Genomic DNA, 12,398 nt, shown 5'->3' with positions numbered 1-12,398 from the left:
TGTCTTATACTGCAAGTGCATCTACTCCTGTGAAAGGTCATCTACACTATTGCCGCCATCCTTCTCTGACTTTAAGGCCAGCTTTTTTGGCCTTCCATGGCGGACGGAAACCATTGACTCTCCAGGAGTACTGCAGGTCTTCAGTGCTAGGCTGGGGCAGCCAAGACTGCCAGTCCCGGGGCCCGGGAAGTTCTATTCTCAGCTGCTCCAGTAAGAAGATGGCCACGGTTGGATGATGCACTGACCATTGTGTAACCAAACCTAGCAATAATGTATGTTCATGTATTGGGTCTCTGCCCCTAGAGCAGTATTTCTCAAACTGTGGGCCGTGGCCCCTTTGGGTAGAACAACCCTTTCACAGGGGCCACCTAAGACCATTGGAAAACACGGATATTTACATTCCGATTCAAAACTGTAGCAAAATTTCTGTTATGAAATAGCAATGAAAATAATTTTCTGGTTGGAGGGGGCGGATCGCCGCAACATGAGGAACTGTATTAAAGGGTCACAACATTAGGAAGACTGAGAACCACCGGTCTGGAGAATCCTGGCACACCAAGAGTAGCCAGAAAGTGGTGGTAACCCACAAGCCCACTGACAGTGAACACTCGAATGTGCGTTACGGGGGATATGGTCCGGCCCTGAAAGAAAAAAAAAAACATTCTGACATGTGTTACAACAGATAACCTTATAGAGACCACAGTACTTGAAGGAAGCCAGTCGCAAAAGGCTCGGGCTGTGGGATCCCTCTAGGGTGCCTAGAGGCGGTGCTAGAGGTAGAGTTGAATGGGGACCATGTGGATGGTAGGATTAGCATATTCAAGAAGCCAGCTGACAAGACTGCTCTGGAAGACTTGTCTCTACCTGAGTCTACAGGAAATAGAGCATGCTCAAAAAAGCCTGCTGCATACACACGCCGGAGGGATGGTGTGGGCAGGATCATGAGTCTCGTAGCCCAGTTCTCCTGAACACAAGCATTTACCCAGTTCAGTAGCTTATAACGATTCACAGAGACTGGGGGAGGGGGAAGGGGTGAGGGAGGGCTTGGGTTCTTTTTGTTTGGTTGGTTTTTTTTATTGTCGTTGCTGCTTTGTTTTCTTATGTACATCAGTGTTTTGCCTGCATGTGTGTCTGTGTGAGGGCTTCAGGCCTCCTGGAACAGGAGTTACAGACAGTTGTGAGCTGCCCTGTGGGTGCTGAGAATTGAACCTGGGTCCTCTAGAAGAACAGCAGTGCTCTTAACCATTGAGCCATCTGTCCAGCCTTTTTTTTTTTTTTTTAATGTTTCAAGATAGGGTTCTCTGTGTAGTCTTGGCTGCTACAGAACTTCCTATGTAGCCCAGGCTACCCCTCCAACTCAGAGATCCCCCTGCCTCCATCTCCTGAGTGCTGGGATTAAAAGTGCACACCATCACCACCATGTATGACTTCTGTCTTTACCAATTAATTAATTAATCAATTAAACTGTCTTCAGACACACCAGAAGAGGGCATCAGATCTCATTACAGATGGCTGTGAGCCACCTTGTGGTTGCTGGGATTTGAACCCAGGTCCTCTGGAAGAGCAGTCAGTGCTCTTAACCACTGAGTCATCCTTCCAGCCCCTGTCTTTTTTTTTTTTTTCTTTTTTTTTCTTTTTTTTTCGGAGCTGGGGACCGAACCCAGGGCCTTGCGCTTGCTAGGCAAGTGCTCTACCACTGAGCTAAATCCCCAACCCAGCCCCTGTCTTTTTAAAAACTTGTATTTTGAAATTTTTATTTACTTTAATATGGAATGCTTCACAGCCTTGTGTGCCCTCCTTGTTCAGGGGCTATGCTAACCTCTGTATTGTTCCAATTTCAGTATTGTTTTGTGCTAAAACAAACACTGTTCGTTCATTTGTTTGTTTTGGGGCAGCGTCTTCCTATGCAGCTCTGGCTGGACTGGAACTCACTATGAAGGGCAGGCTGGCCAAGAGAGCATGGAAATCTACCTGTTTCTGCCTCCCAAGTGCTGGGATTAAAGGTATGTGCCACCCTGCAGCTGATGGATGGAGGTATGGCTTGGTCTGGTCCTCAGGCTTGGTGTGGTGTCTTTACCCACTTCACCATGTTGTTGCCTGCCCTTCTCTTTCTCCCTTAACAAACTGTCTCTGTTTCTGTTCCCACACGTCCCTGGAGCATGTCTTCGTCTGAGGGCGTAAGTTTCGGGAAACTTCAGTGCTTGACAGAGACAGAGCTCCAGTTTTACAAGGCAAAAGTTCAGTGCAGTGATGGCAGCACAGCATCGAGGATGAGCTTCGTGCGTGAACCACACTTAGAAACGGTTCAAATGGACGTTTTGTAATGTGTATCTTTGCACCAACCTCTCCTCAAACAAAACATCAACTGGTTGGCACAGAGTGACCCCCATCTTTGCTTTAAAAAAAAATCGTAAGAACCAGCCCAGCCCCCACATCTCTCATTCAGGGAGAAAGCAGGGAGATCCAGGAACGGGGTCCACATCCATGATGGAGCTGTGAGGCACCTGCAGGGGTGTGGGAAAACTGCAGAGAGACTCCCCTTCTAGGAGTGACCCTCAACGCCAGAACCCCGGTGTCCTTCTCTTAGACTGCCTTTGCCTGCCTCTGAGCTGGGAATGATGGCCCCTGAGCCTAGAAGCAGTTCTCGCAACGTTTCACCTTCTTTATCCCCTTCCCGTCCCACAGGGAAACTTCTCCTTAGTTTGAGGAGAGTCACAGCCTGCAGACACTATCCCTCTGGCTACGGAAATGCCATAACTGTCACTGTAACCTTAGTACATGGGGGGCTGAGACAGAGGCCACCCTGGTCCTGTGAGACCCAGGTTTTCTTTTGTCTTTTGTCTTTTGTCTTTTTTTAAGCATTATGGTTGGAATGTAGCTCATTTGGAAGAGTGCTTGTCTGTCCTAGGCATGGTGGTGACATGCCAGCAAGGAGGAGATGGGTGAAAATAGACCAGAAGTTCAAAGTCACCTTGGCTGTGTAGCAAGCTTGAAGTCAGCCTAGGCTACATGAGACCCTATCTCAAGGGATGAATGGGTGGAGGGTGGCTGGGAGATGGCTCAGGGGTACGAGGCTACTGAGGACCTGAGAGATTTCCCAGCATCATGGTGTGTGTGTGTGTGTGTGTGTGTGTGTGTGTGTGTGTGTGTGTGCGCGCGCGCGCGCGCGCGCACGTGAGAGAGCACGGGCACACACACACACACACACACACACACACACAAATAATAATAAAAATTCATTAAGTAGCTATGTGTGTCACCATGGAAACACATTTTGGAGCGGTCCTTCCTGCTTTCTCAGCAATCGGGAAAGAAATTCTTTTCAATGTCTCCTCGTCCGGAGCAGACTTGATGTTGGTGGTTGGATAGAAGAGCCTGTGCCTATGGTGACTTTAAAGGTCATCTGCCAAAGCCTTTATAACCTATCTCCTCTCTCCTTTCTTTCCTTCTCTCTTCCTCCTGACAGCAGGTGGCCAAGGACCTGGGGAAATTCCTTAGTTTTTAGTGCAGTAGATTTTGCTGCCCTTAGCAGGAGAACAGAGTCCCTATGGAATATGCTCACCAAGCCTAGGCCATTCTCTTGACGCTGCGGAGGGAGCATGGCGCCTCCTGGTGGCAGTACCGCGGAGGAGGCCTCAGAACTTGGACACCCCCACAGGTCTCAGTTCCCTTAGCTGGGTAGCTTCTTCACCAGGGACATGAATTCCAAGTCTATCTGATTTCTGCCAAGTTCTAGGAAACTAAAGGCCAGGGAGAAGGGAGACCCGGTGGGATGCTACGAGCTCACCACAGGCAGGGCCTCATAGAAGTAAGGTCGCCAAACTTCTCTGAGCTAGAAACGGGGTGTCCACAGCAAGGACACCAGGACCTGTGGAGGCCCTGGAGCCACAGTTAGGAACTTGGCGGTAAGGAACGAAACGGATGCAGCAGGGGGGAGATAGGAGAGCCAGAATCCTCCGAGTTTGTTAAAAGGTTGTGCTTGTAACCTGTAGGTCTTGGGCAGGCTAGAGACGAAACAGACATGGACTTTGGGGAGAGTAGGGTCAGGTGCGTGGAAAGAGAAACTGTAACAATCATGAGCTCCTGCAAAGGAGAATGGAGTCCCCAGACTGAGGGGAGTGGAGATGGATAGATGGCTTAGGGCTCAAGGCTGCTCTTGCGTTCATAGCCATCTGATCCGACACCCTCTGAAGGCACAAGGCACACAAGAGAATGAGGTTTGCCTCCAGTCCTGCAAAACCTTTCAAGGTGAAATTGTTCACAGGCCCCAGGACCGAGACACTGCCATATACCTTAGAGACCCCTGGACCTTCACCCAGGTCTCACGAACAGCGAGATACAGGTTGCTATGGACCCAATAGGGAGATGTAATTAAGGCTGACAAATCACAGATGCACACGCCCTTCCACCCAGTGTCTCCCAGATTCTTAGCCCAAGTGTAGAAAACCGCAGCACAGTGATTCACTACAGCAGAGTTTGGGTTGGGACAGGCTGGAAACAACCTAAGTGCCCATCCTAGAGGCCTGAATAAATCATGGTCCAGCATATGGGGAACAGTGTGCGTCTGTCGTAAGAAATGAGGAAGTGTTCTGTGAATTGATTGGGGAGTGATTGATTCCATGATATGTTGCCAGTCGAAAAAAGGAAGGGAGGGAGGGAGTGTCCAGTGAGAGGCCATTTGTGGTCAGCTGAGGGACAGATGGACTTATATAGCAATGAGTCACACAAGAGCCCGCCACCCCCACCCCAAGGGAAGTCAGTAAAAGAACCATTCATTACAGAAGGGATAGAGCAATAGAGCCAACTTGTGGGTGAACTGTTCCCTTTTTAAGTGGGGTGTGGAATATGTGTACTATTTTGGGTTCAGGGGTATAGGTTTTCTCCAAAGATATGAACAAGAAACTGCCCGCACCAGTCACCTACAGAGAAAAGTTGGACAAGCACAAGGACCTGAGTTCAAATGTTACCACTTCATGCATGCCTGGATACCAGCACTGGGGAGGTAGGGACAGGAGTAACCCTTGGGTTTGCTGGCAGTACTAATGGCTCGGTGAGAGAGGCTCCTGCCTCAAAAATAAATAAGGGCCCGGGGAGACGGTTAAGAGCATTGGCTATCCTTTCTAAGGGCCCAGGTTGGATTCCTAGCACCCAAATGTTCGCTCACAACCAACTCCAGTCCCAGGGGACCCAACACCCTCTTCTGGCCTCCATAGTGCACAGCCATGAATGCAGGCAAAACATCCATACACATAAAAGAAAAGAAAAAAGATAAATGCATTAGGTGGAAGGTAGACAAGTGAGTCAGTGGTAAATGCTCTTGCCATTAAGACCGATGGCTGACTTTGATCCTCAGCTCCCATGTGGTAGGAGGAGAAAACCAACTCCTGCAAGTTGTCCTTTGACCTCCACGTGTCATCTCCCCCCACCACACACACACACACACACACACACACACACACACGAAGTACCTGGGTGTCCGAGGGACGTCAGAGAAAGGGAAAGCACCACTGCATGGGGCTTGTAAGAGACAGACTTCAAGCGTAAGGACAAAGAAAGGTTGGAAATGGAAAGATGGGAGACGATAAACGCAACGAAACCACTTTACTAAAGCAAATCTCATTTGGCTTGGTCATAGAACCAAAACTTTACTAGGAAGCTGGGTCAGGGGTGCAGGCCTGGAATCCCCGTACTCAGGGAGGCTGAGGCAGAACGACATGAATTCAGGATCAGCGCAGCCTAAGCTTACAGAGAAGCACCAGGCCAGCCTGAGCGACACAGCAAGGCTGTGTCCCAACAAAGCAAACATGGCCTGAGATGAGAGGGATTTCACATGTCTCAGGGCCACGGACCAGGAACCTATGACACCTTAAACTTTCTATGAGTATTACATGCCCCAAAATGTATCTAGAGTAAAACTGACACATAAAAGAAGAAATGGGTAATTTCGCAGTCACAGTGAGAAAACTACTTGCCATATATATAGCATAAGCAGCTCAAAACCAAGTGTAAATAAAGACAAATCAGAAAAAATAAAACAAACAAACAAAAACATGGAATCCTGTACTTGGGGTCTGGGGGATATTGATGTTTTTCTCCACTGGTGAAATGAGTGAATTCAAACCAGATTTAAGTATATGAAGGCAAGTTTATTGGGAACTAGGCCAGGGAAGTCGCCATGGGGAGGGAGGCAGAAGGGAGCAGAGAGAGGGGGGGGAGGGGAAGGGGGAGGGAGAGGGAGAGGGAGAGGGAGAATGCATGTGTATGCGGAGAGGTGGGAGAGGAAGGAGAGGTGGAGAGAGGCAAGTGGGGAGGGGGAGCAAAAGTGTCTGGATTAAGTAGGAAAAAGCCTCTGGGGGAGGGGAAGTCCAGCGCCTGGGCTGGAAAGTTCAGAGTAGAGGACAGGGTATGACAGGTAGAGACAGAGCGATGCTTGGAGAACCTGGAGGCCAGGTCTACCTTGGTAGGTAAAATGTGTACCTCAGCCTCTTGTTGTGGGTCTGAATCCCAACAAATAAATGTCTTGTTTTTCAAACATCTTTTCTTTTGCACTACATTATCGTGTGTGTGTGTGTGTGTGTGTGTGTGTGTGTGTGTGTGTGTGCACATTCATATAGTTGTACCAAGGTACACATGAAGAGGTAGGTCAGAGGGCAACTTTCAACTGTTGGTTCTAACCTTCCACTACATGGGTTCAGGGATGGAGCTCAGGTCTTTAAATTTAGCAGTAAATGCCAACTCACCGGTCTGAGAACATGTATGCTTTTCAAACGTTTCCCAGAACACTTCTTCAGATAGACTCTGTGCTAGACACAAAACAAATCCACACAAGCTTCAAAGGTACGGTATGTTGTTTGATCTCAATGGAATTAGGCTAGACATTTATAAATATTTAAAAATAACCAAAATAAAAATAACCAAATTTTGGCTGTGGGCGATAGACTTATAAAGGAACTTATATATTAAGGAAAAACTTCTATATTAAGGAAAAAAATCGAACAACAATGCCAACCAACCAGAGCTTCCAGGGACTAAGCCACTACCCAAAGACTATACATGGACTGATTCTGGGCTCCAACCTCATAGGTAGCAATGAATAGCCTAGTAAGAGCACCAGTGGAAGGAGAAGCCCTTGGTCCTGCCAAGACTGAACCCCCAGTGAACTTGATTGTTGGGGGGGGGAAGGGTAATGGGGGGAGGATGGGGAGGGGAACGTCCATATAGAAGGGGAGGGAGAGGGACTAGGGGGATGTTGGCCCGGAAACCAGGAAGGGGAATAACAATTGAAATGTAAATAAGAGGGGTTGGGGATTTAGCTCAGTGGTAGAGTGCATGCCTAGCAAGCACAAGGCCCTGAGTTCGGTCCCCAGCTCCGAAAAAAAAAGAAAAAAAAAAAAGAAATGTAAATAAGAAATACTCAAGTTAATAAAGATGGAAAAAAATAAAAAATGTCAACATAAAAAAAAAATCATCTGGGCTCTGTGACACATGCCTTTAATCCCTACACTAAGGAAGCAGAGGCAGGGGGAATCTCTGAATTTGAGCCCAGCCTGTTCTACAGGGCGAGTTCCATGACAGTCAGAGCTACACAGAGAAAAGTTGTCTTGAAAAACCAAGAAAAGAAAAGAAGAAAAAAAAAATCACAGAGAATGTTATATGTGTGCAATGAGGGAGGGGGAGGGGAGGGAGGAAGGGGATGGAGAGGGGAAGGGGAGGGGGGAGGGGGAGGGAGAGAATGGATCTGAAAAGCATCTGTTCCTTTGATCACACTTAAGGTGGACTAAAGAAATAAAGTCTATAAAAGAATCTATAAAAGATGTTCATGAATTTAGAGACGAAAGATTTCTTAGGACACCATGAAATGAACTGTAGCCACAAACGAGAAACAATTACATTTTAGTCAGACATTATACTATTAAATACTACAGGGTTTTGCCATACAGAAGCTGAAACCCTCACCAAAAGACAATGGTAAACATGCTAGGGTGAGGCTCGACTGCTAGCATAATTGCCTGGCCTGTACAAAGTCCTGATTTTGACCCCCAGAACCTCCAAACCGGGCTTGCTGCTGAGAGAGAAAAGCTTAGGGTTTCCGGGGTTCTGCTCTGTTGCAGACTTGGAGCATTAGACCCATGTCTAGTGGTGCACAATCCTGTTCCTGAGTGGCGAGGAAGTCAATGAGGGGAGGAGGAGGCTGGAACCCCACAAATCGCCTTCAAGGGTCTATCACCTAAAACACCTCCCTCTGGACTCCCTCACCTCCCAGTAACAGCAAATTGGAGGCTTAGCATTTTACGTGTGGCCTTGGAGTTGAGCACATCTTTAGTCCCAGACAAAGAGGCGAACAGATTTCTGTGAGTTGGAGACCAGGTTTACACGGTGAGTTCCAGGATCCAGGGTTACTTAAAGAGACCCTGTTTCAAAAACAAAACAATGCAAAACAAAGCAAAACGCAAATGAGTGTACAGCCTTGGGGGTTTTCCAGATTCAGACCGCAGCAATGTAGGGACAGACAGCATGGTCTGCTTGGCTGTGCTTGATGCTTGTGGTACTGACACAGATATGGGTAAATTCTGTTATTAAAATCTCAGCCCACCCTTCCTTCCTTCCTTCCTTCACTTTTTTTTTTTTTTTTTTTTTTTGAAGGCAGGTAGGAGATAGACTAAAGAATCACAGGCTGACCTCAGATTATAAAGCCAAGGACGACTTTAGGATTACAGATGTGCACCACCATCCCTGGTTTACTTTTTTTTTTTTTTTTTTTTTTTGGTTCTTTTTTTCGGAGCTGGGGACCGAACCCAGGGCCTTGCGCTTCCTAGGTAAGCGCTCTACCACTGAGCTAAATCCCCAGCCCCCCTGATTTACTTTTAAACTGCATTTTTACTTATTAGATTTGTTATTTTATGTGTCTGGGTGTTTTGCCTGCATGTGTGTGTCTGTGTGCCAATTATGTGCCTGGAGCCCTTGGAAGTCAGAAGAGTGCATTGGATTCTCTAAACCTGGCATTACACATAGGTGTGAGCATTACACAGGGTGGACGATGGGAACTGAACCTGGGTCCTCTTCAAGAGCAGCAAGTACTCTTAGCTACAGAGCCACCTCTCCAGCCCCTATATTCATTTGTTTGTTTAGTGAGCAAGGGGTGTGTGAGCAGAGGTCAGGAGACAACCTCGAACAGTTGGTTCTCTTCTAGCACTCCTATCTCGGGTGGAGTTTTGATTGGCAAGCCCTGCATGGAAAACCTTTGCTCCCGGAGCTATGTCGGCAGCCCTACCTTATTTTCTGAGACAGGGTCTTTCTGCGACCGTGTTTTGTGTTCGTTCACTGCCTGGTCAACAAACTGCTGGAAACTCCCTGTCTCTGCTCACACCCAGTGCAAAGGTAACTGATGAGTTCTGTTTTGTTTTTGTTTTTAACATGCCCGACTTTTATGTGGATGCTGGGGACCGGAACTCAGGACCTCCTGTTTGTATTGCCGACCGCTTTGCCCAGTGAACCAGCTCCTTGGCTCCTCTGTTTAGCTTTACACGTCTGCTCCCTGATGGATTTCCCACAGGATGGATTATGGCTCTGGAAGTCAAGAGGGCTTCATCCCTTTTGGTACCTCACAATCCGTAAGTTGTCACGGATGGGGCACGTGTTCCTGGAAGCCACTCCCACAGAAGACATGAGCAGCTACGGAAGCGACTGCAGGCCACACCCATACATCCTATTCATCCCATCCATTCCCAGCTCACTTCCCCTTAGCCAAGTCCCCATACTCCTGAGACACCCAGCAAAGTGTGACTGAGGACGGCATGGCTGGAAAGGGACGGATGTCTTAACCAAATGCAGTTAAAAACATGCTCCCACACGAGCACGATGATGATCCAGGGCCTCCCAACGCCTTCAGAAAAACCTACGCGCAATTGCGGGGCTACGGTGCTTAAATTTCATTAGCTTTACTCTGAATGTGTCTCGGCTAGACAGCATTCTGAAAAGATCTAGCTTGGCAACGTAAACTCTATGAACAAGCTCTGAAGCCTGGTCTTGTACTTGGTTTCATTTTGCCTTGGAATGACAAGCTGACCTGGTAATCGTTATTCCTTTTGGAAGAGAAACCTGTGAAAGACTTCACGCCCATGTCCTGTGGGTCATTGTCACACAATTGATGACAACCTGCCGTGCTGGACCAGATGGGGAGCAAGAATACTGGCCCTGGGACTAGCATTAGCCTTTCAGGGGGCTGCTGAGCTCAGGCTTAGACTGGGATCTCTCAGTGCTGCAACTTCTCTTCCAGGATATCCTGAGCACCTACCACCAGCAGATGGAGGGCCTGCCTATATGAATGCCCTGTCGCCATCTGATGGCCAAAAGTAAACATTACACTTCTCATCCAGTCCAAGGAGACTAAAGGCCCAGCAAGGAAATATTGTTTTTTCTTGGATATTTTTTATTTACATTTCAAATGTTATTCCCTTTCCCTGTTTCCAGGCCATAAGCTCCCTATCCCATCCCATTCCCCTTCTTCTATAAGGGTGTTCCCCTCCCCCTCCCCCGTCCTTCCAACCCCCCACCTCCACATTCCCTTACACTGGGGGTCCAGCTTCAGCAGAACCAAGGACTTCTCCTTCCGTTGGCACCCAACAAGGCCATCCTCTGCTATATATTCAGCTGGAGCCATGGCTTAGTCCATGTATATTCTTTGGGTAGTGGTTTAGTCCCTGGGAGCTCTGGTTGGCTGGTATCGTTGTTCTTATGAGGTTGCAAGCCCCTTCAGCTCCTTCAATCCTTTCTCTAATTCCTCCAACAGGAACCCATTCTCAGTTCAATGGTTTGCTGCTAGCATTCACCTGCTTATTTGTCATGCTCTGGTTGAGCTTCTAAGGAGACAGCTATATCAGGCTCCTGTCAGCATTCTTAGCTTCATCCATCTTATCTAGTTTTGGTGGCTGTATATGTATGGGCCACATGTGGGGCAGGCTCTGAATGGCCGTTCCTTCAGTCTCTGCTCCAAACTTTGTCTCCATATCCCCTCCTATGAATATTTTTGTTCCCCCTTTTAAGAAGGACTGAAGCATCTGCACTTTGGCCGTCCTTCTTCTTGAGCTTCATGTGGTCCCAGCAAGGGAATATTAAAGAAAGCACCTACTGTGTGCTCTGTAGACTGACCTTGCACATACAATGAGTTATACCCCATCTCTATTGAAGCTCAGAAGAAAATATTGTCCAAAGATTTCCTTTTACTCATTGATGAAAGATTAACACTCTCTCCACTCCTGGTTCCTCCAAAGGGACACTGCGGACAGTACTCAGTGTTCTGCAAAGCCCTGGGTAGGAGGACTGTTACGCTGCTTCCCTGACTGTGCTTTCCTGCAGAATTAGGGTCCGCTATGCAGCTAGCGCCTCCTTTCTATCGTCTTGGGTCACCTCAGAGAATAGGACAGCCGTCCTTCTCCAAGTCCATGTATCAGGGGCAGGACCTGAGATTTGAGTGCACATGTGAACAGCTAAGGCCCAGAATGTCCTTAGTCCTAGAGCAGTGGATGGAGGGGTGTTAAGGGTGTTGGTCACCAAACCTGTCTCCACACTGGTGTGCCCCAGTTCTGAGCCTTGGATAACTCACCTCATGTTCCAGAGCCTGTTGGAAACTGAATCCGAAGGGGCTGGGTGCAGAAAAACAAATAAAACGCCATGGGCTTGATCTTTCTTCGACATTATCTTTGCTAGGTATAATGACAGGTGGGAGGGGGCCTAGAGATGAAACCTAGCACCTTGAACATGGAAGCATACCCTCCACCGCTGAGCAGCCCCCCAATTCCTTTGCCACTCAATGCATGTTCTAGGAGGACAGGCTTTCTGATTCACCATCTATTCCTCACACAGACCCACACATGCAGGAGACAGCATTCCCTAAATGCTAAATGTGTGGACACCGCTTTCATTGGCTGCCTGATCCCTTTGGCTCCTCTCAGCTCCCAGCCTGACCTCCCTGGCTCAGATCCCAGGCAGGACCAAGTTTCTGTCTCTCAGAAGCTTGGTCTGATGCCCTCGGGTTGGTCCTTGCCTTCCCCTCCCCTCCTGCCCTTCTCCTTGGTTTCCGTTCACATACGGACATTCCTCTATGGAATGAGACCCAGTCACTGTTCTTTGGCCATGTCCTGATCTAGGACTGGATTGAATGAGTCAAGAGAGTCACCTCATTCATTCACTGGCTCACAACATCTTTCCTGAATGTCTACCTCTGTGTCCAGGTCTCAGAGGTCTGCAGCAAAGCAGTCCTTACCCTTAGGAAGCTGCCAATGCAGTAAAGCAAGGCCAACAGTAAGACTGCCTGATGTGTGCATTCGAGTGCCATGTATACCAAGGAAATCACCAAACTAGGCTTCGGTTATCATGGAGGATTCCCAGGGAAGTTAAAG

At 48.1% G+C, this 12,398-nt stretch overlaps 1 non-coding gene across 1 annotated transcript; it reads right to left on the bottom strand.

The window, feature by feature from the left end:
- Positions 1-1,761: 1,761 nt before the first annotated feature.
- On the bottom strand, positions 1,762-1,863 carry Rnu6-592 (RNA, U6 small nuclear 592). Its single transcript, XR_005503016.1, has one exon. It is a non-coding gene; the product is annotated as a U6 spliceosomal RNA (small nuclear RNA).
- Between the last annotated feature and the right edge of the window lie 10,535 nt (positions 1,864-12,398).

The sequence above is a fragment of the Rattus norvegicus genome, chromosome 3, assembly GCF_036323735.1.
Source record: "Rattus norvegicus strain BN/NHsdMcwi chromosome 3, GRCr8, whole genome shotgun sequence".
Classification (NCBI taxonomy): domain Eukaryota; kingdom Metazoa; phylum Chordata; class Mammalia; order Rodentia; family Muridae; genus Rattus; species Rattus norvegicus.
The sequence above is the reverse complement of the archived record's forward strand: the minus strand, read 5'-3'. Positions and strand labels throughout refer to the sequence as shown.